This window comes from Papio anubis, chromosome 12, assembly GCF_008728515.1.
Source record: "Papio anubis isolate 15944 chromosome 12, Panubis1.0, whole genome shotgun sequence".
Taxonomy (NCBI): domain Eukaryota; kingdom Metazoa; phylum Chordata; class Mammalia; order Primates; family Cercopithecidae; genus Papio; species Papio anubis.
In genome coordinates this window covers 103,854,459-103,882,251 of record NC_044987.1, presented here as the reverse complement: position 1 = coordinate 103,882,251, position 27,793 = coordinate 103,854,459, and the positions used below count along the sequence as shown (strand labels likewise).

Below are 27,793 nucleotides of genomic sequence, written 5' to 3'. Positions count from 1 at the left end.
TCTTCCACTGGATTGAAACAGCTTCTTCTTCTCCAAGGCAAAGAAAAAAAGTGGTTCTTTTCCTCCTCCTCTTTCCGCTGCCCACCAGCCTGCTAGTGTGTTTTTTAAAACCAATGTGAGAAGCGTTTTCAGTCACACACTTTATATCACACCTAATTAAACCTCTGCTAGCTGCCCAGACAGACTTTTCTCCCATGCCCTGGGGCTTCAGACCCACAGGGCCCTCAAAAACCTCTGAAGTCAAGTGTCAATGGTGTGCTGGGCACCATCACAGGACTGGAAATATAAGTGCCCAGGTGAGGACCAGCTCCAGGGCTGACCACGTGGCTCTGGGGAACTCTTGTGCCCCTCTGTTGGGAATAACGTTCAAACTCCTAAGGACATTGGACACTCAAACAAAGGATTCTTAGCAAAGCAATTTAGCTTCTGCGTAGATGGGGTGCCTCCTTGGCCAGTCACCATGAGAACACACCTGAACAAAGGGGCACGAGAACCTTTACTCCTGATGCAAGTCCTGCCCCTGTACCCTTTCCCCATTGACCAGGGTCAGGTCGCACAATCTGAACTAATCCCAGTTGGCTAAACATTTGAACATTTTTTTTTTTTTAGATAAGGTGGGCACATAAAGGAGAGAGAGGAAAGCGGAAGGGGTGTGTGCAATGAGCTAGGGAGCTGGTCTTCTTTCCAAATAAGGAAAGGAATGTGAGCTGGTACTGATAACGCCTGGTACTGTGGCATGTCTGGGCATGTAACAAAGGCAGAAAGGAAGAAAAAAAGAGAAAAAGGAAAAAGGGGTGGAGGGTACTATGAATTAAAGAATAAAGGATTAATCAGGCTATTTGAAGAAAAAAACCTCATCATATCCCTCACCTCAGTCTCTGAAGAAGAAAGAATTTGAACCAGGTGAGCCCAGGGAACCCTTTGGATTTCCTTTTGAAAAGGAATCTAATGCTAGAGTACTTGAATACTCTAGTTATTACTCCAGGACTAAGGACTGCAGGGTGAGAAGACCAGAAGGAAAGAGCTCCAGCCACGAGGGCAGAGTCCCAAAGCCTGGAGATGTTGCCCTGATGGCAGCTGGCAGGACTCAGCTTCACATTTTAGCAGATGCCACCCTGGGAGAAGCCATAGGACATTTTCCAGGAGAAACAAGTACTGGGCCCGAGGGAGGCAATCGGAGCAAATGCTCACATCACAGTGACTCTGAGGCAGGCAACATTCTGAGCACCTGAACTCGTTTAATCTGCAACACATCCCATAAGGAAGGCATGATGATCATCCCATCTAATAATGAAGATGAGGAAACAGGCACAGGAAAGGCAAATAATTTGCCCAAGGCCACAGAACTGGCAGGTGGCAGAGACAGAATTCGAACCCAGGCCAAGTCGGTGAGTCCACACTCTCCACCACAATCTGTTCTCCCATCACTCAAGGAAGACATACCCTCTCTGAAAGTGTCCTTCAGCCCATCCTGCCTCCCTCACAGGGGAGCAGAGCCATGCAACACCGTTTTTGTGTAAGCTACCATCAGGAGCGTAAAGTCTTTGAGGTCTAGAGTTAAATGGCCTACGCTTGACAAGAGACCACACATAGACTTGTACATATCAAGAATGGGTACCTAAGGCCTAGCCCTGGGCAACATGGCCAGGTTGGGAAAAAAGATCTTTGGTGTCCTCTCCTTTCTTCACTCCATCTTTCTTCCTGGCACCCTGTTCATCTCTTCACAACAAGCCCACCACCACCACTGCCGCCTTCCCTGCTGGGTGTAGAGAAGAACTGGACCTCGGTTTGAGCCTCATTTATTCTCCCAGCCTCTCTGAGCCTCCATTTCCTCACATCTGGCTGGCGTCCGTGCCTAGGAGCAACATCATCTAGAAGCTGGCGTCTGAGCTTAGGAAAGCCACCGAAGCTCAAGTGCCACTGCGGCAGACACTGTCAGGCCCCAGCCTGCCGGCGTGTGAAATGGGGCTGTGCTGGGCTACCTGGGGGATTCGGGGCAACGCGTGGGAAGCTCTTGGGAGAGAGTCTAGCACCAAAGTCATTACGTTACCGCCGTGTTCAGAAGTCGATTAAGTGCTCTCAGGAGCATGGCCTCATTTCACACTGAGGATGAAGCCACCTCCCCCAAGGAGATTCAGAGCTGAATATCACACGGAGTCCAGCCTGGGAAAGCACTTCATGAGCAGCTCTCAGGTGGCCCGGGACCAACTGCCAGCTGCCTGGGGAATTTCTCACTAAGGCTGAAATCCATTTTCCACATTTCCTTCTATCATCTTCCTGCCTCACCCTTAGGATTCCAAATCACCTGCAGATCCCTGTAGGATGGCAAAATGCCTCCTCGAAGCAACTGCAGACCACACCCTGGGACAAAGTACCCAGAAAACCACAGGGCCTCCTCCCCTCTGACACCACTTCTCCACCCCTGCCCACGCTGCTCAGAAGGCCGATTCTCATATCTCTTCAACTCAAAACCTTGTCCTGCCTTCAAGGCCCTGCTGGAATTACACTATTTTCAAGTGAAGAATTTCCCCAGGCTGAAGTGAACTGCCTGCTTCCTGAGCTCTCATGCCCCTGTCCTAGGAATCTGTGTGCCCGCCAGCCTCCAAGTCAGACAATGTGCTTCTTGAAGAGACCCCATGTCATGCTCTTTTCCTGAACCTGCTCATCACCAGCCTGGGGCCTGGATATGTGGGAGTCATACCATATATGCTTGATAAACAATATGGAACAGGAGAACAAACACACTGGCGTACTCTGGTCCAACACACAAGTTAGCAAACAGCTAAGGTTGATTTCCCTGAAGAACCTGAAATGGGATGTTTCTTCTACACCATGGGCTCCATGTAGAATCTTCCCAACAATGCTGTGCCTTTCTCTCCCCTTTAGATCTTGGCCTCAACTTCTTTCTAAAAATGTGGCTCTCCCTGCCTAGTAGACCACTGGCCTCTGCTGATTTTTAGTCTGCTTCGAGAGCAGTGTGAGGCTTTGCTTCCTCAGCAGCCGCTTCTTGGGAGAACTGGGAAAGAGGCTCCCATGGCAGCCTAGGATGGAGCACGAAGACTGAGCCCTTGGCTGTGATCCATCTTCTCAGCTTGAGCTGAGAGGTTTTGCCCAGGCAGGGCCTAAAGCGGATGGGTCACAGACCATATTAACCAATCCACGTTTAACAGAAGGTCGCCAAGAGAAGGCACCTCATGCAAAAGTCAAATAGGCGGTCTCCTTGCTGGAGTGGCCTTTGGTTTTGTTGTATTGTTTTTTGGGGAACTGGGAGGCAAGGAATAGAAAAATTTCTCAAAAGTGTCTCCCTGGCTACTTGTGAAAGGAAGGATAGACCACAGGAAAGCACTGGACACTTCAGAAAAGAATGAAGGGTGAAGACTTTTTTTGCAGTTTTGTCCAGAGTTAGACTTGCAGATGGGTCTCTGGATTAGGCTCCACCCCTCATGTACAAACAACTGGAAAATATTATCATCTGAAACACAGACAAAGTGTTATGCACAAAGAGGCTGATTTGAGTCTAGTCTGTAATGGTAAAAAACTGACCAAAATGTCTGCTAAAAGTTGAATAATCAAATGAATAAGGACAGCTCCTTAGGATCGATTTTTATTAATATATTAAATTTCTTGAAGAATTTTCATGACACAGAGAAATGCATATGCCATAGAGAGAAAAAGCTTGCTGCAATACTATACCTACAGTATATGCAGGCTGCACCAAACCAGGAAAAAAAACAGTGCTCAAACTCAGCGCAATGAGAAGCCAGGCCCAGGGGACCTCTAGAAATTGAAAGGGAAGAATGGTGGAGGCCGCATCAAAGCTCAGTGTTACCTATGTGAGTGCAGTGACGTTCTGAGATTCTTCTCTTATGTATTTATTTCTGTGTATACGTTTCCAAGTTTTCTATAATGAGCTCATATTTCTTTTATAATCTAAGATCACATAAAAGGAAACAAAGAAGAAAAGTAGGGAGGAGTGACTGTTAGAAGACAGGGAAGAAAAAGGGAGGCAGGCAGAGTACCCGCGATGAGGAAGGGTGAGACCTTCTTTGTCCCAGCTGAGCCCTGGAGGGACTAGATTGCTGTCACCTCAGAACTCTGCCACTGGGAAGCAGGGGCTATGCCAAACCATAGCAGGGCAAGGAGACGGTGGTCCAGGCTCCACTCAAAGGCTGGAGCAGAGGTGAAGAGAGAGGACAAAGGGAAGAGACTTTGGTCCCCACTTCAACAGTCTTTGTGCTGGCACCTATTCTGCTTGGTCACATGCTAGGACAGCTTAGCAGTGCGTGTCCCTGAGGAGCAGCCTGGGCTCTTCATGCACACACACACAGACATGCATGCACGCGCACACACACGTGAATCTCCCAGCCCAGCCACCCCATCTCTAGTCCCTCCTCTTCAGGCTGCAAAAGGGAAGGATGGCTGGCACCTAAGGCAGTTTGCTCCAGTCCAGAAAGTTCCCAACTGCACCTCTCCCTCCCTCCCCTTTCCCCCAGCTTGCCACCCCCAGGACCTTGGATCTGACTTCTTTCTGCTTCTACCCTCGGCCCAGCTCTTCTGGGATGGCTTGCAGATGCCCCACCCTCTCCAGCTCACTTCTCCAGGTCCCTGCCGGCCATGCCAGAGACTTCACCTGGTAGATCTGCCTCTCAGCACCACTGCTGCCCATTCTAGCCTCCACCACTCTCCCCTTTCAATTCCTAGGGCCCCATGGGGCTGGCTCCTTATCACACAGTCCAGTGTGTGTCTTTGCAAAGTAAGAACTGAAGAGCCAGAGAGTGTGCAGACATTGCCTTTATCACCAGCCTCTTCCGAGAAAAATCACAACATGTTAGAACTGGAAGAGACTTCAGCAGCCATTGAGGTCAGCCCCCTTTGCCTGCACCTGCCCCCAGTTCTGCTTCAAAAGACCCAGAATCAAACACAGCAACCCCAGGCCTCCTCCCAAATGCCCTCCAGCTCCCTCAGGATCCAAGGTCCTGCAGAAATGCACAAGGGGGGGATGGGTGAGACCATCACTCTGCACAGGTGTGTCATAAGGAGTGCCACAGAAGTTTCAAAGATGCCCCAGAGCCCAGGATGGGACTCAAGTAGCCAGCGTAGCCCATAAGACACCTCCGCACACACACAACCCAGGACCTCTCCCCATCCCTGAGACACCAGGGCCCACCAGAGGGCCCTTTCCTCTCCCATGACTCCCCTTTGAAGCCCATCATCCTTCCCAAAGGAATAAGAGAGCTTAACCCAGAGTCTCTTCACTGGTTGAACAGGATATTGGACTACACATGCTCCACTGAGGGTCCTAGAAAACCCTCAAATTCAGAACACAAATGATACAACTGCCAGAAAGAAGTTGCCTGCCCCTTACATGCTTTTGCTCAGGAGACCACCTAGAGTCCCAGCCCAGGAGTAGTCCCAAGAGATGAGAGATGTTCCAAAGGAGACAAGGACACATAGTGTCTTCCTGCCACCGCCTCTTCCATTCCTCTCTCCCGGTAAGGACATGTGGCTCCTCTCAGCCATCCCTGTGTTTTGTTCTCATTAAGTCCCAGAGGAGGGATGTCACTGCTCCTTAGTTCAACCGGAACAATAGAATAATGAGGAGACACTTTCCTATTTCCCAATCTGACTTCACATGGCTGTTGCAGAACTTTTCCGTAGTTCAGCTAAAGACAGGGTTCTTTGTCCCACAGCCACGAAAATTTAGGTTTGCAGACAATTTGAGTGGCGAGTAATACAGGGTTTTATTGGGTGAAAAGGGGGAAACAAGGACTAGAGTCCCTGCTACAAGACTTCCCACCCGGCCCTTTCAAATCCCAGTTTCCATACAGGAAGAGGAGGGGCCAGGCTCCTCCCTGCTGCAAACGTCGTGAACTTCCTGAAACTTCACCTCAGTGGGCAGGCTGGTTGATATTTCTCCAGGGACCCCCTCCCACCTGGCTGTCTCAGCTGCAAGGAGGGGTTGCACTGGGATTGCTGAGAGATAAAAGTGTAACTCAGGTCCTGCCATCCCCCTTGGACACCCAGCCAGCCAGGAGTTTAAGATAAATGACTGAGAAGAACAGGCTTATGGGACTCCAGCGAGTTGGCTGGAATTTGAAATGCCTATCCTAGAAAACAAGGAGTTTAAAGGAGCTCCAAGCTTAGAGGCAAGGAAAATTAACGAGGAGGATAAAGAAGTGGGAGATTGGCAAGACAGAAGCTAGGGATGGGCAGCTCCCTGGACAGGGCAGCGAGGCAGGGTGTCAAATCTGGTGGCAGAACATCCAGCCCATCCCAGGGCTCAGAGAGTTCCAGCTTCCTCTCTCCTCATCCAGGGAGGCAGCAGAATGGAAAACTAGAAATGCTTTAGAGCAGAACAGACTGAGGCTCCAATCCTGATTCCGTTGCTTCTGAGCTATGTGATCTTGAGCAAATTACTTAAGGTCTCTGAGCCTCGGAGTTTTGCCACCTATAAATGGGAGTCACTGATACTTCAAAGTGTTTTGTAAGAGCTAAATGGGACAAATGAAAGCCCTGAAACAATTCCTGGCCTGTAACAAATGTTGGATCAAAGGTAGGCAGTTCTCCTTTAAATCACATGAAATATCAGATCTTCTCAGGCCTCAGAGCTATTTAGTCACTTGCTCCCCTTTAATGGGAACAAAGGTCTCCTGAAGGACACACCGGTTATATGAGGACAGCCCACTTATTCACTCATTCATTCATTCATTCAACAATTGTTCTTTGAGTGTTTCTTTATGTGTCACGTCATAGAAATGTAACTGGACAAAATGAGGTACCTGCTCTCATCCTTAATGCCTACAATAAATGGGAGAATATGCAGAACGCCAAGCAGTGATAAAAAGCTATGAAAAACATAAAGCAGGCATGGAGACAGAGAATAATTGCTTTACACAGAACGTTTGGGAAAGGCATCTCCACAAAGGTGTCATTTACTAACACCTGCAGAAGTGAGCAGCCAGCTGTGTGGGGTTACCTGGGGGAAAGCATTCCATGGGGGGACAGGGAGTGCAAAGTCCCACAGTGATAGCAAGCCCCAGTGAGAGATGCAGACACCAACTACTGATGGGTTTAGCTCATAAGAAGGAGCACCCCTACCCATCAGGAAGAAGAATGAAAGGCTCATAGAGACCAAGGTGTTGAAATTGACCTTCAAGAATGGGTAGTATTTTAATAGACTCAGATGAGGGACAGAAAGAATCCCAAAGAGAGGGCTGCAGCCCTCATGTTTCTGGGATCTAGCTTACTCTTCCCCAAAGAAGGGCTTGCAAAAGTCACACCACCAATTAGTGAAGTCAGAACACGCACCTGTCCTGTTGAAGCCCAGTCAAAAGCTTTCTAATGGGATGAGTCCTTATTATTCAAAATATATGTAAGTCAGCTCCCTGGAGAGACTGCAAGCTATCTGGGGTCAGAAGCCCATTCCTTGCCATTCCTTGCGAACGTCATTACTCCCAGAGCCTACCATGACACTAGACACAATAGGAGGCCATGACTAGTTCTTGTTTTGACTTAAACTCGCATGTCCCCCACAGGGCCAAACGCCCTCACTTTCCTCTAACCACATCCCTGCATTCGGCACAATGCCTTTCTTAGCACGTTCTGGGTCCCTCGATCCAGAGAACAATCTGTCTGACTGGATTTATTGACACTTAGCACCCCAGAGGGGCCTAAGGTGACTGCCCAGGAATTCTGACCAAGCCTTGCTTATCTTCATCGGAGTCTCTGAGCATCGCAGCTGCCAGGCAGCCAGGCATTGTGTTGCAACTCTGCAGAAGTGCCACACACACGGTGATTAATACCCTATCTCCTAGCAAGTAATTATAATTAATGCAGAATATCAAATCAGGAAATCAGGCATTATTAGGAGGAATTAGCTATTTATTTTCATTTTACGCTCTGCTCTCCCCCACCTCACCTCCCACATCTCCACCCCCACCTCCTATTTCCAGGTCTGAGCTGGAGAAGAAGAAGAGCACAGCTAAAACTTTCTTCATTCCATACGATTCCATACATGTGTAGTAAGCACCTATGTTCCAGGTCCTGAATGGGGCTTTAAAAAGACAAAGAGCAGCACAGTTCAGATTCTCAGGGAGCTTATAATCTAGTGGAAAGCACGCTTCTCAGGTAATTAATGGCAGGGGTGGGAGTAAACAGAAACTGTGGTGGCAGCTCAGGAGAAGGAGCACTTGACTCTGCCTGAGAGAGTCCAGGAGGGCTTCTAGAGGAGGTAGCATCTGAGCTGGGCCTGGAATGATGGGCAGCAGTTTTCCAGGTGGGCAAGCAGGGGAAAGGGCATTCCAGGCAGAAGCCCTAAAATACAAGAGAAAGTGACCCAAGAGCAAACCATCTAAAAAGGGGAATGAGGAGTGGGAAGGCTGGGCAGGGAAATGGGGCTAAATTGGAAGGGGCTGTTAGCTCACCAGTGCCTGAGAAGTCAAGAAAGAGCTGAAGGAAGCCCCAGTCGGATTCTGGGCCGGGACCAGGAGGTGAGTTCCAGAAGCGAATGTCTGGGGATCAGGAGAGACGAAGCAAAGTCTAAGAGCACGAGGGTGCAGCTTGTCGTGCAGAGAGACTCAGGCTGGAAGTGGAAAGGGGTCTAGCACTGGTTTCTCCTACTACATTCCTGCCACGAGAGGCTCAGGAGCACCCTCCAGGCATCTGGCCGTGTTTAGCAGTCCTTGCTGATGTTTAGCTGGGAACAAAAAGAAACGCTGAGTCAGAAATAGGGAGGGTAATTCATTAGACTGTAAGCTCCAGGAGAGCAAGGGCGGCAGCGCAGCCTGTGCTCAAAGGGCATTTGATGATTAGATGACTGCTTGAATCAACAACTTCTGGCAGCAATGTGGAGAATGCATGGCAGCAGATGGAGGTTGGGGACTAAGGAAGCTACGGCAACATTTCCATAGACAGACGGGGCAGTGGTACAAAGACCCAAGTAGAGATCCTCTGGGTAGGGAGAGAATGCCTGGAATGGATTTGGGAAAGACTCTGGAGAAAGGTCCAGGAGAGAAGCCCCACAACACTAATCAAAAAGGGCCCCCAAATGTCCAGATTCTTCACCCCTACTTTGTCTCAGAAAAGCATAAACAGGAGAGTGGATCCCCCAAAGGCCAAGACAATTGCCTTCTGGGGAAGACACGGTGTGGAATTCTCTAATCCTAATCACAGTAAATTAAAGAAAGACGAGAGAAGTAATCCAGCAGACTAGCTTCAGGTAACTGGACTCAGAGGAAGAAGAGTGTCTTGAGAACAAGGAAGCGTGGGGGAAATCTGAAAGGTAGCAATAGGGCCTAAGGACTAAGGGTTTCAGGATGGACGGCTCTGAGGCCTGTAGGCATAGTATCTAGGGGTACATCCTCCAAGGAGTTTTTGCAGCGGGGTTCTGATGCTTTGGAAGCCAGAGTAGGTCAGGCCTGCCCTATCTGACCAGTTTCTCTGGATCCAAAAAGCCTCTTCCCAGCTTGAAGGGCCAGCATGATATCCCCAGGAATGAATAAGAAGCCCATCAGGTGACTGCTGTCACCCCTTTAAGACTGGATACACAAGATCTGAATATAAGGACCCTTGACACTAAGACCCCGTGGAATTCTCAACCCAGAACATCTAGCTAGGGAGGCAGCCTTCAACAAAGGTCTTTGGGATCTGGGTTGTGGCCTCTCATAAATCAGTCTTCCTCTAGCCTCAAAAGCAACTTAGGCCAGTACATTTGACTGTAGCTTAACTATCTCATAGCTCCACTACTGAATGTCTAAAGCTTTATCTTACAGATATCTAGCTCTAACCTTGACAGAAAAGCATTTCTCCATTTTTCAAATGAAGAATCAGGCTCGGAGAAGTGAAATTACTTTGCTCAGTGTCACATGGTGGCACTCAGTGTCCAAACCCAGCTCTAGCTGACTCCACGGTCAGATACGGGGTGTCTTTGAGTGGTCCTGTCTACCTTAGTTTAGGTATAAGCAGCAACTGTAGCCCAAACTCTATTCTGGGTGAAAATTATAAAGTCCATTTTGAATTGGCTATGGTTTTGCCCCACCGAAAAGACAATTAGCTTTTCTCTAGTAGCTACCATTGTCAAAACGTTGTCCTAGTCTTTCGATATGCATTGTTTGATCTTAGATCTCTCCATCCCGGCTGCCTGTGTCCAGCTTTGGAATTCAGCTCATTTCAGACCCAGGTCCCACCTCCCCTTTCTTTTCTCACCCCTGACTGTGTTCCTGAAAGTCTGTTTTCTCAACTACCCTGTTCCTTCAGCCAATCTTGAGAACCACCTGCCCACCCCATCCCACCCCATCTACCACTCCTGACTATACATCTGGCCACAAAAAAAAAAAAAAAAAAAAAAAATTAGTAAGTCCATCTGATCTCCTATAGCTTCTGCTCCAGGTCCCAGTCAAACTACACAACACACCCCAGCAGAACCCTGAATTCTCTTCTTACACTGATATTCCCACAAGAGATCCTATCTACAATTCTCTCTTGCAACATAACTCTCACCCTAGCAGTAGAAAGACTGTCACCCAGTAGCAAGAATCAGACTGAAATAAGAAATGCACATCATCACCTTTAAACTCAAAAGAAATACAGAGGGTCACCAAAAGAGGGAAGGCAAGAGAGGAACCTGGTCTAGAAATCTCCCCAAGTCCCTATCATTAGGGCCCCGTCGCCAGGGGGATGCGAGCCAGCTGATTAAAAAGTAACCTCTCCTATAGAGAGCTGGCCCCCAACTGATAACCCCAAGCAAGTCAGCCCCTTGGATAATGAATAACTTGGCTTGACCACCAAATAGAGGCACTGCACCCAATATGCCGTAGTAGAAATTGGGGCAGCTCGTTCAGGTTAGCCGAGCCTTAAATTCCTCATCTGTACACTCAAAATAATAATCTCAGCCCTGCCTACAGTAGAGGGTTATTTTGAAACTCCAGTGAGATCTTGGATGCAAAGGTGCTTTGGCTATTGGGAGAGGAAAATTGAAAGGAGGAAAGGAACTTATATATATAAGTCAAAAGGGCTCAAGCAAGACCATGTGGTGGCCCTCCAGGTAGTAATTCATTCTGAAAACACACACAGTACTGGCTGTGCTTTAAGGCAGAAGTGCCATGTGGGGCAGTGGAGCTTCAAATGGCATGCTTAGACACTGATGAAGTTATGTGCACGCAGAGCTAGCCCACCCCTCACTACTAGATGAATAAGTAGTAGGACTTGGAAGAATATGAGCACTAAAAACAAAGACTTAGAGTCCAAGCTGTGTCACTGACTTCCCTGAGCCTCTGTTTCCTCATCTGTAAAATGGGAACAACATATCTCACTTATAGGGTTTTTGCAAATTTGTAAAGCTTATGTTAAATAATTTATGCCAGGTGCCTGGCACAAATGGTAGTTTTTCCTATTAATAGTGATGATAATAATAATTTCCCCTTTGCTGCTGTCTCATCCCTAAAGGTAAGGAGACAGCACTGAATGGCTATTGATGAGAAATCCACAACCCACCTTACAATAGGCAGCTACTGGGCCCTCAATAAGCTCACTAAGCATGAAATTGAGCAAGAATACTTATCTGTCTACTTGAATGCTAATGAAGCTCTAACTAGGAAAGACAGGATGTCTGTGGAGTTCCCACGCCGGTGATGGGGCTGGTAGGTTAGAAAATGAGGTAGAGGGAGGAAGGGCAGCAGGGAAGCTAATGTCCAGGTCCCAAAAGCCAATAGCTTCTGCCTGGCGGTGTCCCTGCAGGCAAGTTCTATGAGCCTGTTGAACACTCCTTTCCAGGGAAGGATTAAACACTCAACAAACTCAGGTGTGGTCATTTCTAAGACTGGAAGCATCACACTCATGGATTTCCAGGTTTATAAGGGTGACCCCAGTAATCCCTAAGAAATGGTCACCATGATCTGGAAGGAGGTCCACCCCAGTGGGACAGCTGGTAAATGACAGCAATAGCTTCAGCAGAGAACTAGCTTTAGATCACTCTGGAAGGGGGTCTCCAGGTGAAAATTTAAAATGAAAAGAAGTAAAGAAGAAAGGGAAGAGGGGAAGGACTGGGATAGACTGACTGAACAGTTTTAGTGGATGGAACATCCAAGAGAAAACAGAGACAGTAAAAGGGAAAAGCAACAGGTGTCAGAACAGAAGGGAAGATGTGTTCCTGCTTGTGTACAGAAAGACAAACAGGAAAGGAAAGGAAATAGTGTTTCTTAAGCCCCAGCTCTATGCTGGACACCATGCTGGGATGGTGATAGACATTATCTTATCTATCCTCCAAACATCCTGGCTAGAGCAGTAAATTATTATCTCCAGCTCACAGGTGAGGACAATGACACTTTGGGCCACTGTGTAACTTGCTCTGTTAACTTTTCTTTTTTAATTCTCCGTTCACTTTTAAACAAAACAACAATGAAAATGTTGATGTTTAGATACCGACACCTGATGAAGAAAATTTCCATGGCCACATGATCCAGTGTGGTGGTTTTTCCCTGTTGTTTCAGTCCCTGATTTCCTACTTCAGCCCTTCCCTTTTATCTGTGAACTTTCTGATTCTTCTTTGTGAAAAAGACATACTCTTATTAAAACACTTAAATGCAAACGCAAATGTCACATAACCCTTATTTTTAACACTGCATTAAGCACATGTTTGTAAAAGAATAAATGCCTAGGTTACAAAATTCAAGACCTTTCTCAAGAATCCTAAACTTTTCATCAGCTCACCCTGAATTTTAGTTAGGAGTCAAAGCCTTGCCATTGAATTGACCTTGACCTTAACCTTGCTTAAGGCACCCATCAACTCCTTCTCACTTAATGGCAATTATTCTCTCTCTCTCTCTCTCTCTCTCTGTCTTTCTCCCACCAACTGTTTAGATCTCCCTGCTGGGCCTGTTCAAGTCAATCAGAAGGAAAGCCTTAATTTGCCCTTAAATCTATATTTTCAGAGCTCCTGCATTGTTTCCCTTCACAAAGCAGAACAGAGCAGCAAGACTGCAGAGCCATCTGTATGCAACCCCTCCCGCCATGAGGGTTTATCTGCCAGTTTGCCTCTGTTTGGCTCTCTAGAGACAATCCCTCTCCTGGCTCAGTCTTTGCCTGTATAACAGAGCTATGCCAGGTAGGGCCTCTCCACCCTCAATCTCCACACCCAAATGTTATCCCTAATGTAAGACTGAGATCCACCTCGTTCATAACATTTTCCTGGATCTCCTAAGACCTCCACTCCAAATCTAAAGAACTTCTTCTTCCCCTGAATTACTTTGCCATTTCCAGAATCTTTTAGCACTATTGACTTGCAGTAAGTACAGTTGTTACTTTTCTTTCCTTTCTTCCAGACTGTAAGCTCCTTGAGGGCAGGACCTATGTCTAAGCTGAAGGAAGTTCGGTTTCTCTCTCTAGGATCAATCTTAAAAGGACGAGGCTTACATCTTTTGCAGATTTCTCATTATTCAAAGCTGAGCATTCCCCTAAGAAGGAACCTTCCCTGGAAGCAAATCCCATAAGGACAAGGACCTTTATGTCTTATTTATAGGCATCCCCAATGTGTGAGCACTCAGTTAATACACATTTAATGAAGACTGTCTATAGGCTAGCATTTCGTAGGATTGTTCATGATTTTTGCATTACTGCTTATCACCTAGCATTTTGCATCCCCCTTGACTAGGATCAGATTTCTGGCATGAAGTCTGTTTTACTGACTAGAACATTCAGCCCCTTTTCATCTGCTATTTGGCTTCTTCAAGTTAGAACCAGAGGCAACATTATTTGAATGCAATACCTGTCTACTTCCATGACAGCCTATTGCCCAGTGATGCCATCAGACATATGAGATTAACAGATTTCTTTAGAATTATTTTACTAAAGGTTCTATATCCTTTATGTGACATTATATGAAAACATTACTTAACACATAAAGAATAGTTGATAAATGCTTGCTCTCCTTCCTTCCTCATATGGAACATACAAAACAAGATTTAAATAACATTTGTAGTGGAGATTTAAGTTCTTTCCAATTGGTGCAAAGGCAGAGATGTCTGAGGGCAGAGAGATGTCCATGAATGTAGGATACACATAAGGACACATGTGAGTCTAGGTGTAAAGGACAACCAGTGAAGGCTTTTAAGCAAGGAACCCAATGGAATTCGATTTACATTTTTAAAAGACCCCTCTGCTATAGTATAGAGCAAGAGCAAAAGCAGTTAGGAGGCATCCAATGTCTAGGCTCACGATGATGGTGGCCTTGCTTACGGGTAGTAACGGTAGTGCTAACGAACACATAGACAAGTCTAGAATGTATTTTACAGGTAGCATTAACAGCACTTGATGATAGATTGGATGTGGAGATGTAAACAAAGTAGACAAATCAAGGGTGATCCCAATTTGAGGGCTGTGAACAAATGTAAGTCCTATTACTAAAGTAGGGGAGACTGCGGCAGAAACAATTTGGGAGTTGAACTAGAAAAGGAAATCAAGGATTCTGTTTTAGACAGGAGACAAGCAGTTAAAATCTCAATCTGGCCCTCATGGGAGTGGGGAGCCATTAGCATATAATCTAAAATCATTAATCTGGCTGAGATTAGAGGAATATAGAAAAGCAATTGCCCCAGGACCTAGCCTGGTCCAGCAGAGGTTACTGAAAAGTGACTCAGGAGACAGAAAGAAAACCAGAGGAGCGTAGTGTCAACCAAGCCAAGGAGGGGAAGGCATCCTCCCATATTTAATGAACATCCAACTCTCCACACTATCAACACTGAAGGCACTCCGTTAGGCACAGGGATTACAGAAAAGAACAAGGCACAGCCCTTACCCTCAAGGAATTCACAGTCTAGAGGAATAAGGGGTAACACTCAGGAAATGGGAAAATTAAGTTTAGTTTCTTGGTAGTACAGATTCTGATTCAACTACAGCAACACCAGAGAAAAAACAAAACACGAACCAATTGAAAAGGAAAGTTAAAGCTACAAGACAGTAGTTGTGATCCTTCTGCTTTATGTATAGATCAGCAGATTTTTAGATGTATTAAACACAGGCTGTGTCACAATCTACAGGCTGCTGAACTTGTATCCTATTCACAACTTCTAAGAGGCTTCAAGTCTAGCAAGGAAGCCTTGCAACAGAGGGACTATCAGCCACCCAGTGGCATTTCGTGTCGCCAGCAAATCAGCCTGAATGGTGAGAGTAGAGAGAGAACGAGATCACACGGCAAGTCACACTTGATCTTACCATTATCCCTCAACACAAGTGCACGAGTTAAATCCTGTTAGAATAATGACAGGAACAGCCCCAAAGACAACGTGTTGTCTCAAAGAAGCAATACCTTGAGGTTCACTGAAATTGGATCTAGGCAACTCCTACTGAATTTTCTTAACAATAGCCATGGGGTAGCCGGAGTTTGGGCAATAGATTGCCTGTCCCAAATTCCCTGCCCCTGAGCTACTGCAGAAGCCACATCAGTCATCGCAACAAGAGGAAGCCTAATGTTCTAAAGAAACAACCAAACCCTGCACACGAACACTGCCTCTGGCGCAGAGGCTTACATTAAAATCTTATAATAGATTCTGTACGCATTTAGAGCTAGAACTGTCTGAGGTTCTCTGAATCTAAAAGTAGCATCTCGCCAAGGTAGAAGTGAGGTAATCATTTGAACAACAAGCAAGGGAGGTGGGAGGCTGGTAAGTGGCATTTTCCCTACTGTAGCCATGTTGGATGTGTTAACCAGAAGGACAAAGCCGCAAGCCATCAGGGATCAGGGAAGAGGGATGGACAGAGGAAATGCATATCAAGGGCACAGAGAAGAAGATGGGAAGGTACAGGGACAAGCTAATGCGTTAGGAACATACTTGTACCAGGAGAATTTGTTTTTAGATATTAATTTTGTGTTATGACTTTTTATATTTCTCTCTCTCTCCCTCCAATTTCAACCAGGTAACCTTAGGCTTTTAAATGCTTGCTTCAGCTTTCTGACACTGTCGTGGCAGAAAGCTGAAGCTATCTAAAATTCATTTAGTTGATCATTCTAGCTGTGGAGGGGGAGGAGGAAGATGCCTACAAGAAGCAGACAAGTGAGAAAGGAGATTTCCTAAGTCTAGGAAGGGGACAAGAGCCAATGTCCTCTCAAGCAAATAGGGACCAGGCCCTGCTCTCTGGCAAGACACTAGGAAAGTGGCAAAACTTAAGAAAGGAACAAGAGATCTCATTCCCTTTCCTGCCCAACCATGAAATGAAGAAATGCCAATGGTCCTAATCTAGGCAGACTTGTGACTGATGAGCTAGAAAAAACTTCTAAATGCCTTGGCCAACTAAGATATTGGAACCAGGCAGCAGTAAGGAGCTGCCAGAATGACCAAAGTTAAAGTTCAAAAGTAAACGCACTGGCGTAGCCTACTACCAGATGACCTAAGCAACAAGTTAGAAGCATCATGAATAGGAAAAGTTTTGGGTTTACAACCAGACTTGACCTGTATTAAAAGCCTCATGCACTTCATAGACTGTCTGCCTATGGTAGAGCAAGCTAGCAAATTAACTGTGCCAGGACTGGAGGGAAGCAGGTGGGAGGGGAGGACCTTCCCCTTCATATACCTTCCTGAGAATCTTGGAGGAAAAAGGAATAAAGGACACTAATGAACAATAGATTTCTCTTTTTTTCCCACTCCTCCAGACAGTTTTCCCTGATTCCTAACCTACAACGTGCCAGTCATTTCTCTCTCATCTAAACTCTGGTTGGCTGCTTTAGGCTGAAATTCCCTGGACAGCTACCCTTTGGTAGAGTCATTACATCCCAAGATTTGCAGGACATGTATTGCACATTTGATTTTATCACTTCCTCAGTCAGACTCCAAGGAATAGATTCATACCCACCAAGTTCCCAAGAAACAGATTTTAATGCTCGACTGCTACTTAATGCCTTTGCAATAATCAATTTGCCAGCCCAAACTATCTATATGGGACTTGCTCTTCTTGGCCATACAACACAATAGAGACCAGAATAGAACAGACCTTGGTAAACACAGAATCAGAAAAGAGAAAATATTGTCTTACCCAAAAGATATTGTATATATATAAGGGCAGGACTAGAGGAGGATAACACCAAGGCAGATAGATAGATAGATAGATAGATAGATAGATAGATAGATAGATAGATAGATCGATCGATCTTGGTGTTATCTGCCTCTAGTCCAGAATAACTAACAGGATAGAACTATCCCATCATAGAGTCACTGACAACAAAGTCATGCTACACTAAGCAAATTTTCTATTTTGATAGGGTGACCAAGAGTAAGAACAGGAGGAAAGAATGGCACATCATATACCTTGACCAGTAAAGTACTTGACAAAGTGTCATAATGTCCACATCAACCAGACAGGAAATGTGCACAGGATGACAGGATGACTAGGTAAACCCATCACTGCATGACTAACTAGAGTCACACTCTGCTTGGTTCCACCCCATTCAACTTTTTTTTAAATAATGAAAACAAAGACATAAAAGTAGTGTCCCTCGATATGTGTCAATACTACAAAATAGAGAGGTATAGCTAGTACTGCCTGAGTGAATTAAGACTCAGAACTATCTCAAGAGATAGACACTAATGTTTTAAAAAATGAAATTTACTAAGAAGGGTTGGTAAATCTTGCACTTAAAAGAAATCAATATCATTAAGTATAAAATGAAGAGCTTCATCTAGCAACAGTATGAGTTTCAAGAAAAATGGAAAAAAATAACAGGGATTCAGGTTTTTCTTACTATGACCTCCTCGGTCTGCATCAACTGAACTACAATCCCCAGGTAAGGATTTAACAGTATCTTCTGTGCCTAGCTGAGTACCACTGCGGTACTATATTTCAGGGGGACATAAATGACTTAGAGCAAGTCCACAGAAGAGTGAGCAAAATTATGAAAGGACTTGAAAACATATTTTAAGAAGAACAATTGGGGATGGGGAGATTATTGAAGGAGTCAAGAAGGCTCACAATAGTTCGAGGGGATATTTGCTTCTTGCTTCTTAAATTTATGCAGAAGAGAGATTTTGCGATTTAACAGATTACTAAAGGTTGAACTAGAACCCATGGGTGCTAGTTATAAGACAGACGGATTTCAAATCAATAAAAATAACTTTTTAAAATTAATCACAACCACCCTACAGTAAAATTAAACTACCCTGTGAAATAGAGAGCTCTCAGTTACATGCAGAGCCCACCTGTTATGACCTGCTCCCTGCCGGGAAGTAGGCCAGTCCCCATCCACAGCTCAGAGACCAAGCGGCCAGCTTTCTCACAGAACCTGAAGAACCATCCAGGGCAGCTAGATGAAGTCCTGGCTGGGGATCCTGCTGTGACCCAGGAACCTGGGCTCCAGCATCTGGGCCTTTGGCATTCTTCCCAATGAACAAGTCATTTCCTCAAACATCAGTTTCAATAGGTGAAGCCACTGTTTTGTTCTTTGGTCTCCAAGAGCACACTGATATCTTGCTTTTCATTCTATTCACTATTTCTTAAACTGGAGTCTTATCTCTCTCTGAGCCCCAATCTCTACAGGTAGGTCTCTGGAACTGCCCCCAACGGGTAAGGCTGTCAAGCCCCCAAGGCATCAAACAACTGTCAGCCTGGATCATTGCCTACTGCCTGCTACCAGGAGCCCTGACGCCAGACCTGCCTATCAATTTTAGGACAACTGACAAAACTCCCTGCCCTCAGCCCCCACTATATATCACGCACTGAGGATAAAAACAACGAACAGTCCCTGTCCCCAAAGAGCTCCCAGTCTAGCAGAGAAGTCTTCATATTAGCAACTGATCACACAACTAATACTGCATATGAATGAGAAATTGGAATGTAAAGAACCACTGAGGTGTGGCATAGGGAGGGTTCTCAGAATAGACTTCAGAGGACATGGCACTTGAGCTAGGTTTTGAAGGATGACTAAAGACTTAAGAACTTTCTGAGGAAGAAGTATGCACAGGTTCGAAGGCAACACAGATCCTCACTTTTACTCTCCATCCCACCTCCTTTTACCCTCTTCCTTTTCCCCCATCCATTGCACTGGCACTCCTAGTAGTGGTTATTTGGGAAACATTGCTTCTTTCCTTTAGATTTCCAAATGCATACTTCTCCCACTCCACCCTGCACCTGTATGGTCCCTTGTTCCACAACAGGGACAGATTTTGTGCCTTTACCCACATGGAAATTCAACAAATAATTTAGTTCAATTCAGTAAGTGCCGATTTATTGAGCTCTTACTATATGCTAGACACGTGGGACATAGAGATGAAAAGAGCCTGTTCCCTGCCCTCAGGGAGCTGAGGAAACAAGGGAAGAAGCTGTCTTCTACCTGGCTCTGACTCAAATTCTCTCCACTTTCTCTCTTTCTTTTCCCACATAAACCCAAGTCCCATGAGTAATTAACAAGATGAGTAATAGATCTTCACCCAGAAGGTACATCTTGCAAGCTTGGAAAGTTTAGCAAAAGTGGCTTTGTATAGTTTCCTTTTTTTTCTCTTTACACCTTTGAAAGGCTCTGAAGACACGGTAAATATAACTTTGAAAAAAGTAGCATCTTTCTGAGAGGCAGCTGGTATAGGAGAAGTGACTTGGGGGACTTGTCACCTGGGCTGATGTAGTCTTTTCTGGGTTTCTGCCTTTCAGTGATTACCTGATCTTCTCTTTCTGTGTCTCCCCTTCAGCTCATCTGATTCTTTATCCTCCTTCTCCTCCCACCCCCACCCAAGATGGAAATGAATCTTGGAAAGCTACGAAAGATGTTGGTAAAGGGAGGGAGGACACCTTCCACCTGCCAACCACAAAAACAGACTTCAGAGACAAAGTGAGGATCTCCCTGGCCATGTGATACTTCCATCTGGAGACCCTGCTTCTGAGTCGATGTATTTCAGAAGAGGCTTTCCTCATTCATCAGAAACCCACCATTTACCATCTTTACAGGAATGACCCAGGCTTGTCTATGTCACCTGATCTGCCACAATATCCTCACCCATGATCTCACTTAACTAACCCAAGGGCCTCCCATGTTCTGAAAAGCTCACCTCAGATTCTGGCCTGCCACAGAAAAGAATTAGCCTTTCATCCTCCCAGCCACTCTCTGGCATATTTATTGTTGTTCACTGATAAAATTATTGGCTACAAACTCAAGTCGAATGAGAAGATTCACACCCCCAAAGCTCTTTTCTCTTGACAAAAAGCCACCTCAGCCTTTTGCTACCACCCTGCATTTGTTTCGCTAAACTCCACATTCTGCTAACATCAATCATGTGAAGAGAGAGCTAAAGAGAGGAGAACAGAGCTGGGATAGCAAAGACACCAGGAAGGAGCGAGAAAAGGAGGGATGGCTGTGCCTCCCTTCTCTCAGAGATGAAAAAGAGGGAGCCACCCTCTACCCGGGCACTGGCCCAGGCAACTCTCTTGTAATGATGCCGCCCAGTGCTCCAGACACCACACCGGGATGTTTCTATCCGATTAAGGCACAGTGGAGAAACCTCATATAAAGAATGAGTTTACTTTGGCTGGGCACGGAGGTTCATGCGTTGTGTAATCCCAACACTTTGGGAGGCCAAGGCAGTCAGATCACCTGAAATCAGGAGTTCGAGACTGGCCTGGTGAAATCTCATCACTATTGCAGATACAAAAATTAGCCAGGTGTGGTGGCGTGTGCCTGTAGTCTCAGCTACTTGGGAAGCTGAGGCAGGAGAATTGCTTGAACCAGAGAGGCAGAGATTGCAGTGAGCCAAGATCGCACCACTGCACTCCAGCCTGGGCAACAGAGAGAGATTTTGTCTCAAAAAAAAAAAAAAAAGAAAAGAAAGCATGAGTTTTAAGAGAGTAGGAGAAACCTCACTCTCTCTCCTACTCCCACCTCTCATTCCCTGTTTTCTCCCCTCCAGTCCCAGACTCCCCAGCTGCTAGAGTGATTAGGGGCCCTTCAGGGAAGCCTACTCTTCCTTTTCTTTCTTCTCGTTTTTCGACTCCTAACCCTACCCCTTCCCACACTCTAGCCCTCTGCCTTTTACAGCCCTCTTTTATGGCTCACCCAAAAAAATTGCAGACATTCTTTTTGTTCTGTTACACCCCAAGAAAGAGAAAAAGAAGACATCTGGCAGGGCCGTCCCTCCCTGTGGCCCACTGCCCCTCCCACCTTCCCACAGCAAACCAGGAAACCGGAAGGAAGGAATATGGACTGAGTTCCAGCCTGCTTCTGTGAAAGTGAACACCTTTTCCAGCTGAGAGGATTCATGTGAAATGCACAGTGTAAATAAACAGTTTTTCCTGAGGCCTGCAGGGTTCTAAAAATGCTATGACTATGCTCTGTGAATTGGCTGAACTATTTTCAATGGAATACAAGAGAAACTTAAAAGGCTTAGTTGCCTCCCTTCTCCAGGCTGTCTATCCACCTTTTATCTACTTGAATTTTTTTCCATGCCTCCCCCTGCTTCCTGCAGACATGCTCCCCTCTGCTCTCTCAACGCCGGCTCTCCAGAGGAAGTGGAACTGACATTAGGGATTCAGAAGCGTTTTACCAACCACTTAGCCTCAGGTAGCCACATAAAGCCACACAGGAGGTGTGGAAAGAAGATGGTCCCTAGTACTTCCTACCATTGCATTGTTCTAGCTGCCCACATGCTTCCCTACCTATCATCCACAGGTCCACAGGAAGACCAGACACATCATCCTGTGGGCCCTAGTTCATGGATGCTTCCCATACTTCCCTGACAAACTCAAGAGGCCTATCAGGTCTGTTGCAGCAGCCAAACATAGGCACCTTAGACTCCAGCCTCCTGAAAGCCCCGGCCCCTGTGACACTGCACCCGGCCCACTCCCTGACCTCCTTAATGTGTTATCTTGTCTGTCGAAGCTGCTGTTTCTCCTCAGTGGTCGCATTTACAATTCCAGACTGGAAAATTTCTTCTTCTATTGTTCCTCAATGAAGCAGTCTTTTTCCTCACTGCCTTCCCTTGCTGGTCAATTAACCTCATCTAACCCGATATCAGAGAGGAGCCAGCTGGTGGGGGGAAGAGCTTGGCCCCCTGGAGAACTAGAGAAAGAGGATGTGGTGCCAAAGTGCTCTTTCCTCCAGCACCCCATGGGATCAGGCACAGACACGAGTCTTATTCCTTGCTCGTCCTCCCTAAAAAGGTACACATACCCAGGAACATAATGTATTTCTTTAGTAAATTACCCCCATGCCACCTTCATGACTCCCATTCCATCCACGACTCAGTGACCTGGCAAGAAACTGCCTTGGCCTCTGAGGTGTGCGCCACAGGGCTGTTATAATGGGGCCTCCAGCAGGGCCTTCTAGGGTGGCCATGGTTCCCCCATGACTCCAGCCTCCAGTCAGGACACAGACAGTTTACTTCAAGAGCTGCATCATTACCCAGCCTTCCTCTCTCTGCTCCCAGGAATCTGCCTTTGCAACACATTTGCTCCTATCCCCTGAGTCGCCTTCAGTGTCACCCCCAAGACTTCCTGAGGCTTACTGACCCCCATCAGGCACCCCATCACAGGGTATCTTAGCCTGCCTGGAGTCACTCAGACTTCAGGCTCTGCCACCCACATCCCTCACCTATTGCCCTGGAAGGCCCCCTGAGGCCAAGGCCACACATCCATAAGCCTACCAACATCCAAGGAGATACCCGCTGAGACCGCTAGACCCCAGAGCTGGCTAAGGCAGCCGCGCCCTGCCCGCTCTCCTCCCACCGGCCTCCCTACCATTTTAGCATTTGCATGAATTAACTCTTTTATTTGTATATCATATTAACATGCCTAACATATACTTTTAGGTTAAATATTCAGTGTGTTCACATTTTCTTTGAGGTTTACTGTATATTATTAGTCTCCAGCTTTGTCTTCTCTGTGAAGAAATGAGCCTTATTTTCCTTTGAGAAAAATTCCTTTCAGCAGTAATGTATTTTTAGTATTAATTTTGTAAATCTGTAAAGACTGGATTCTGTAACCATTGGAAGGACAGAGAAGACAGGGGAGGGGACATTTTAGGAGTCTTCAAAAGGGGAACAGAGATGAAATGTGAGCTTCCAACAGCATTTTATTTCCTTTGCTAATGACCTGACATCTCTGTGTACAGCCTAACTCCCCACCCCACCCCCAAAATGGCCCCTACACAGGTTAAAACTAGGGAATAACAAGGCTTTACACCCCAACTACTCAACCAAGAGAAGAGATCTGGGCCAGAGTGCAAGACCACAAAACAGAGGAAAGAGACAGGAGGTGAGATGGAGAAAGCCCTGCCCTACCTACAGTGACCAAAGAACGGAGGAGATGACCCCAGGGCTCTGCAAAGAATCCACTTCCACAAGACCAAGATGAGGACGGGTTGGGGAATCCAATAGAGCCAAACAGCTGACGGCAAAGTTTAGTATCACGCCAGGTTGCCAGCCAGTCAAAAGCCCCGTTGGCTCTACTTTTTTCACACCATCTTATTTTATTTGCTTTTAACCTTTGTTTCCCTGTAAAAGTTTTGAAAAATTCCAGTCTTGTCCTAGGCTGCTGTGGTGCAAAGGGGTGCGCTCACTCCCATGGCAATAATGCTGGCAGACAACTTTGCAGCCTCTTCCCTCCTGCCTGTTACATGTATCTCATCAGAGGGGACTTTGGAGGAAGAACAGAGGGCTGGGATCAAGGAAGGGCAATAGTATAGGATGGGGAGTTTCTGCTTCCTTTGAATCTTACAACACATTAGAAGGTATTCCTCCCATCCCTAAATAGGAAAACGATTCACCCAAAACCTCACTCCTGAATCTTAAAAGCATCAAGTTCCAATTATGCCACAAGTAGAAGAAATAATTCAGGGTACTCAGATGGGGATCAGGAGGCTCATCTCATTTCTGGTGCCTAGAGACAGGCTTAACCATTACATAACACGACTACCCAAGGAGCAAAGTGACACAGAGACACTTCTTCAACCTCACCTTCAGGCATTCCCATTTTATTTTCATCACCTCTTCTATCCAGGCCTGTCCACCTTCCTCTATGCTCTTTTACCCTCTCTCAACCAGGAGACTGCAGCAGATTTGGAGAGAGTAAGGACTCACAATTCCTTCCTGCCTCCTACTCCTCATTTTCTCCCCTCCCCTCCTTTTCCTGTGTTTGTCCACGTGGAAGGGAAAGTGGGCAGCTGGCAGTGTTTACCTCTCAGGAGTGCCCTCACATTGTCTACGACCTAGTGCAAACCCCTTGTCTCGGAATCACTTCAACTCTTCATACGCTGAGGTACCTACTTTTTAGCAAGTAAGGGCACTACATGCAAGTTGGGCAAGTTCAGCTCAGGAAGTGTGATGCTTGGGCTCTAAATCCTTGATGGAGGACACAAAGATCCCTGGAAAATGAGCATAATCATTTATGAAGAAAAGCAACAGAAGAGACGCAGAGGCGGCGTCACTGTTCAGTAGATCTGTCTTTCTGTCTCTGCATATATCACCTTGGTTCGGTTTCTCTCCATCCCTGTCTCTCCTGTTCTTTCCCCCTCTCCTGCTCCCTGCTCCTCACTTTACTGCAAGACACAAGACAGGTGACAGGCTTAGGGGGCTGGGAAGGCCGGGAAGTTGAATCTCACAGAAAGTCCAGCTACAGAACACAACCCGGGAGGGGCAGAAGGAGGTAGAGGACTCATGCACCCACCTGCCGACCTGCCACCAGCTGGGTTTCTCTGCCTGCCTGCCTTCTCCCCAACCTCCTCAGAGCCTCCTGGTGACCATCAGACCCTGTCACCACTTCCCACCGGCAGAGGGAAGAACTAGGAGATAAAGTTCATGAAATCAGGGGATAACTAACGTCCAGTGTGTCAATAATTCCCTCCTCCTGGACATTTCCCATATTTGGAGTCACTAAGACAAGGCCACCGCACAGGAGAGTCGTTTACCCTTCCAAGCTGAAAACCCATGTTCTGTTGCATACAAGCTTCCACGCATGGAGATGGTTTAGTGGAAGTCAGTACCGTAAATGAAAAAAGGCCATTTTCTGAAGCCCCAAACCCTAGATCCATTTTAATCACCCTTGGTGTTTTATTAGAATCATCTCAGGGGGAAATAGGAGCAAAAAGAGACATCCTTAGATGACCTGAAGAGTCAGCTCAATGGCCTGCCATCTCTCATGATTCTCCATCACACTCGTTTGCCTCTCTCGCCATCATCTGTTTATTTCCTATTCTCCATCTCTGACTCTGCCCCTGACCCTGTCAGGCCTATTTGATTTCCTTCTGAGGGGAGGGGAGAGTACCTTTCCAGACTAGCAACAGTTGGCTTCAGGGCCCTGCTCAGTACCTGTGCCCTCCTTACCCAGGCCCTACTTTCCTCCCAGCCCCTTGCCTACGACCTTACTCAGATTATCAGAAACACTTCTAGTCATTGACTATGAGTAAAATATCCACAATAATCAGAAACTAGCCCTCATTGAGGGCCAGTTTACCCTCACTCCCCACTACTGCGCTCCATCAGGTTCTCTCCACTGCAAGGCCAACAGCCTCTATCATGATGCTATTATCTCCACCTTAGCACCTCAACTGCGATGCCACAGTCCATGCCACCTCCCAGCATGCTAATGAGGAGACTCACTCCACTCCACTCCTATCCAATGGCTTGTTTAGCCCTCGATCCATGGAGACAAGAAATGAGAGCACCTTCCAGAAACCAACTTCCAAGCTTTGGCTCCCACAAGCACCCCACTGCCTAGCTCATCTGCCCCACCCAGATCTGAACACCATGAGCAAGATCATCAGGAGCTTCCTGGGAGCCTCAACAAAATTCTGAACAGTTTACATCAAGTGGGTAGAAGTCAGTAAATGCAAGCCTTTCTTGAATCATGGAAGACTGTATAAATTTCCTTTGTAAATTAGGAGAACCATATTCAGTGGAAATAGAAATAGAAAAGACTTTGAAGATTTGGCAAGTAAGTTAACTAGCTCATTCCAGGGCTGTCTCTTGTAACCCTCTCGGTCCAGCCTCAGCCTCTGCTGTCACTGATCTCTCCATCTTGTCTCTGCCTTCTTCTCTGTGTCTCCCCTCTCTCTGGCCTACCTTATCTTCCCCTTTCCCTACTTGCTTTTCCCCCAGACATTATAGAAGAGAATTCCTTAGGTCGTAGGCTAGTCCAGATGGCTTTGCATTTCAACTGTTGCTCAAAGAGAGCTTGTTGGTTCCCCACAGATACATATTTAAGTGTAATTTGGGGAATCAAAAGCACTCTTTGCTCTTCCTTCAACATCACCTTCTCTTAGCTACCTCAGAGCTGCGCAGTCTGCACTCCTCCCAACAAATGCCAATCATTCAATGACTTGCTAAAAAGAGAGCACACACTAGTGACGGTAGGAAGGTCAAGGGAAATGGAGTATTGACATCAGGAGTTTCATTTTTTCTGTTCAGAACCTGTATGAACTGCACTATGCACTCTCTATTTAGGAGCCTCAGTTGGTACACACCCTGCTTGTCAAATAGAAAATTTAGAAGAGTCTTGTCCTCTCTTCCCTCAGAAATGTGTGGTCCCTGAGTCAGTTGACATTTATGGCAATGATTGTTGGGAATTTCCAATGGAGTCTTGAATCTCATCACCATTCCCTTTTCCCAAGAGAGACAACTAGAGGGGCTCCTCCCCACGACCCCACTCCAGCAATCACAACAACGGTTATGTATAACGTACACGGTTCACCCAGGGCCTAACCATGCCACAACCCATTCTACTTCTCACCTGTTCCCTCCTCTTTCACCTCACTTCTAACAGGCTCTATCAAAGACACTTGCAAGGGCAGCCTCTCCCCATTCCTACTTCCCATCCTTTGGGTTTCCAGCTGCAGAACATACCAGCACCCTCTCTTTAGTTCAATTCTTCCCTCTCATTCCCCCAATGGAGGAGTGGCTTCCGCAATTCTCATAATCACAGTGGGGAGAGAAACAGACAACTAGAATGGCCTATTTTCCTGGCACTCTTTTAGTTCTCCACTCACTGCCTCCTACTGCCTTTGAACTACCAGACTTAACCCCTCCCCTCCCCTCCCAAAGGGAGCAATAATAATAGCTAGCACTTACTGAGTGACAACTATGTACCAAGCATGGTTTGCTCAGCTTTTCTGGGACTCCAGCTCTCAGTCCTTGTGACACTCTCTCTCCTTTGTCAAACTTTCCATCTCTCAACTCCCTGACTCATCTCTCTTTATCTCCAACTCCATCTTCTAACCAGTTATGGGGTGATCCACTGTCATTCTTCCAGGGACCCCATCTTCTGTGACTACACCCTTCAAGGATGGGCCACTCCATTTATCTGACCATCATTAGCTACTCTCAGGAATTATCTCATGGTCCAGGCTACCCTTTTCACCATCCAAGCCAGCTCTTACCACAACCACTGCCTCATCACCCCATTGCCAGTTTAGCCCTGATTCCTGGACCTTAAGAGTCCCCAGAAGTGACCCCATCCTTTTCCCCAGGTCCCAGAACCTATCCAGGCCCCAAGAATGGCCACAGCATTTCACACAGGTTACAAGAACTGCAATAAGCACTTTTGACTCCAGTCTTCTGCTGCCTGATTCCTCTGTCCCCATTCCTGGCCATCTTTTCCTCCCTCCTGCCCACTCACTTGCCCACCAACTGTTTAGCAAAGCAAAACCCCCTTTATTAAGTGATTCATTCAATACGACACTCTTATTTTCTCTCGAAGGGTTCGTTTGTACTTTTAGAGCCCCAAACGCATTCTTTCTTTGGGGCCGAAAATTGCTTTACACCCTTTACTGAGAAGACGCTGGATTTTGAGTGTGAAAAACGGCTGAATCAACTTCGGAAAAAAATAAAACCGTTACCCC

General features: G+C 46.4%; 1 long non-coding RNA gene across 4 annotated transcripts; it reads right to left on the bottom strand.

The window, feature by feature from the left end:
- Window positions 1-594: 594 nt before the first annotated feature.
- Window positions 595-27,774, bottom strand: LOC103877502. 4 transcript variants are annotated; one of them, XR_001894785.3, is made up of 3 exons: window positions 27,024-27,774; window positions 8,424-8,695; window positions 595-8,053 (listed from the first exon to the last, which is right to left on the bottom strand). It is a non-coding gene; the product is annotated as an uncharacterized LOC103877502 (long non-coding RNA). The 4 variants fall into 4 exon arrangements; XR_001894786.3 differs by having other exon boundaries at window positions 27,571-27,774; XR_001894789.3 differs by lacking the exon at window positions 27,024-27,774 and adding an exon at window positions 24,625-27,014.
- Window positions 27,775-27,793: the final 19 nt, after the last annotated feature.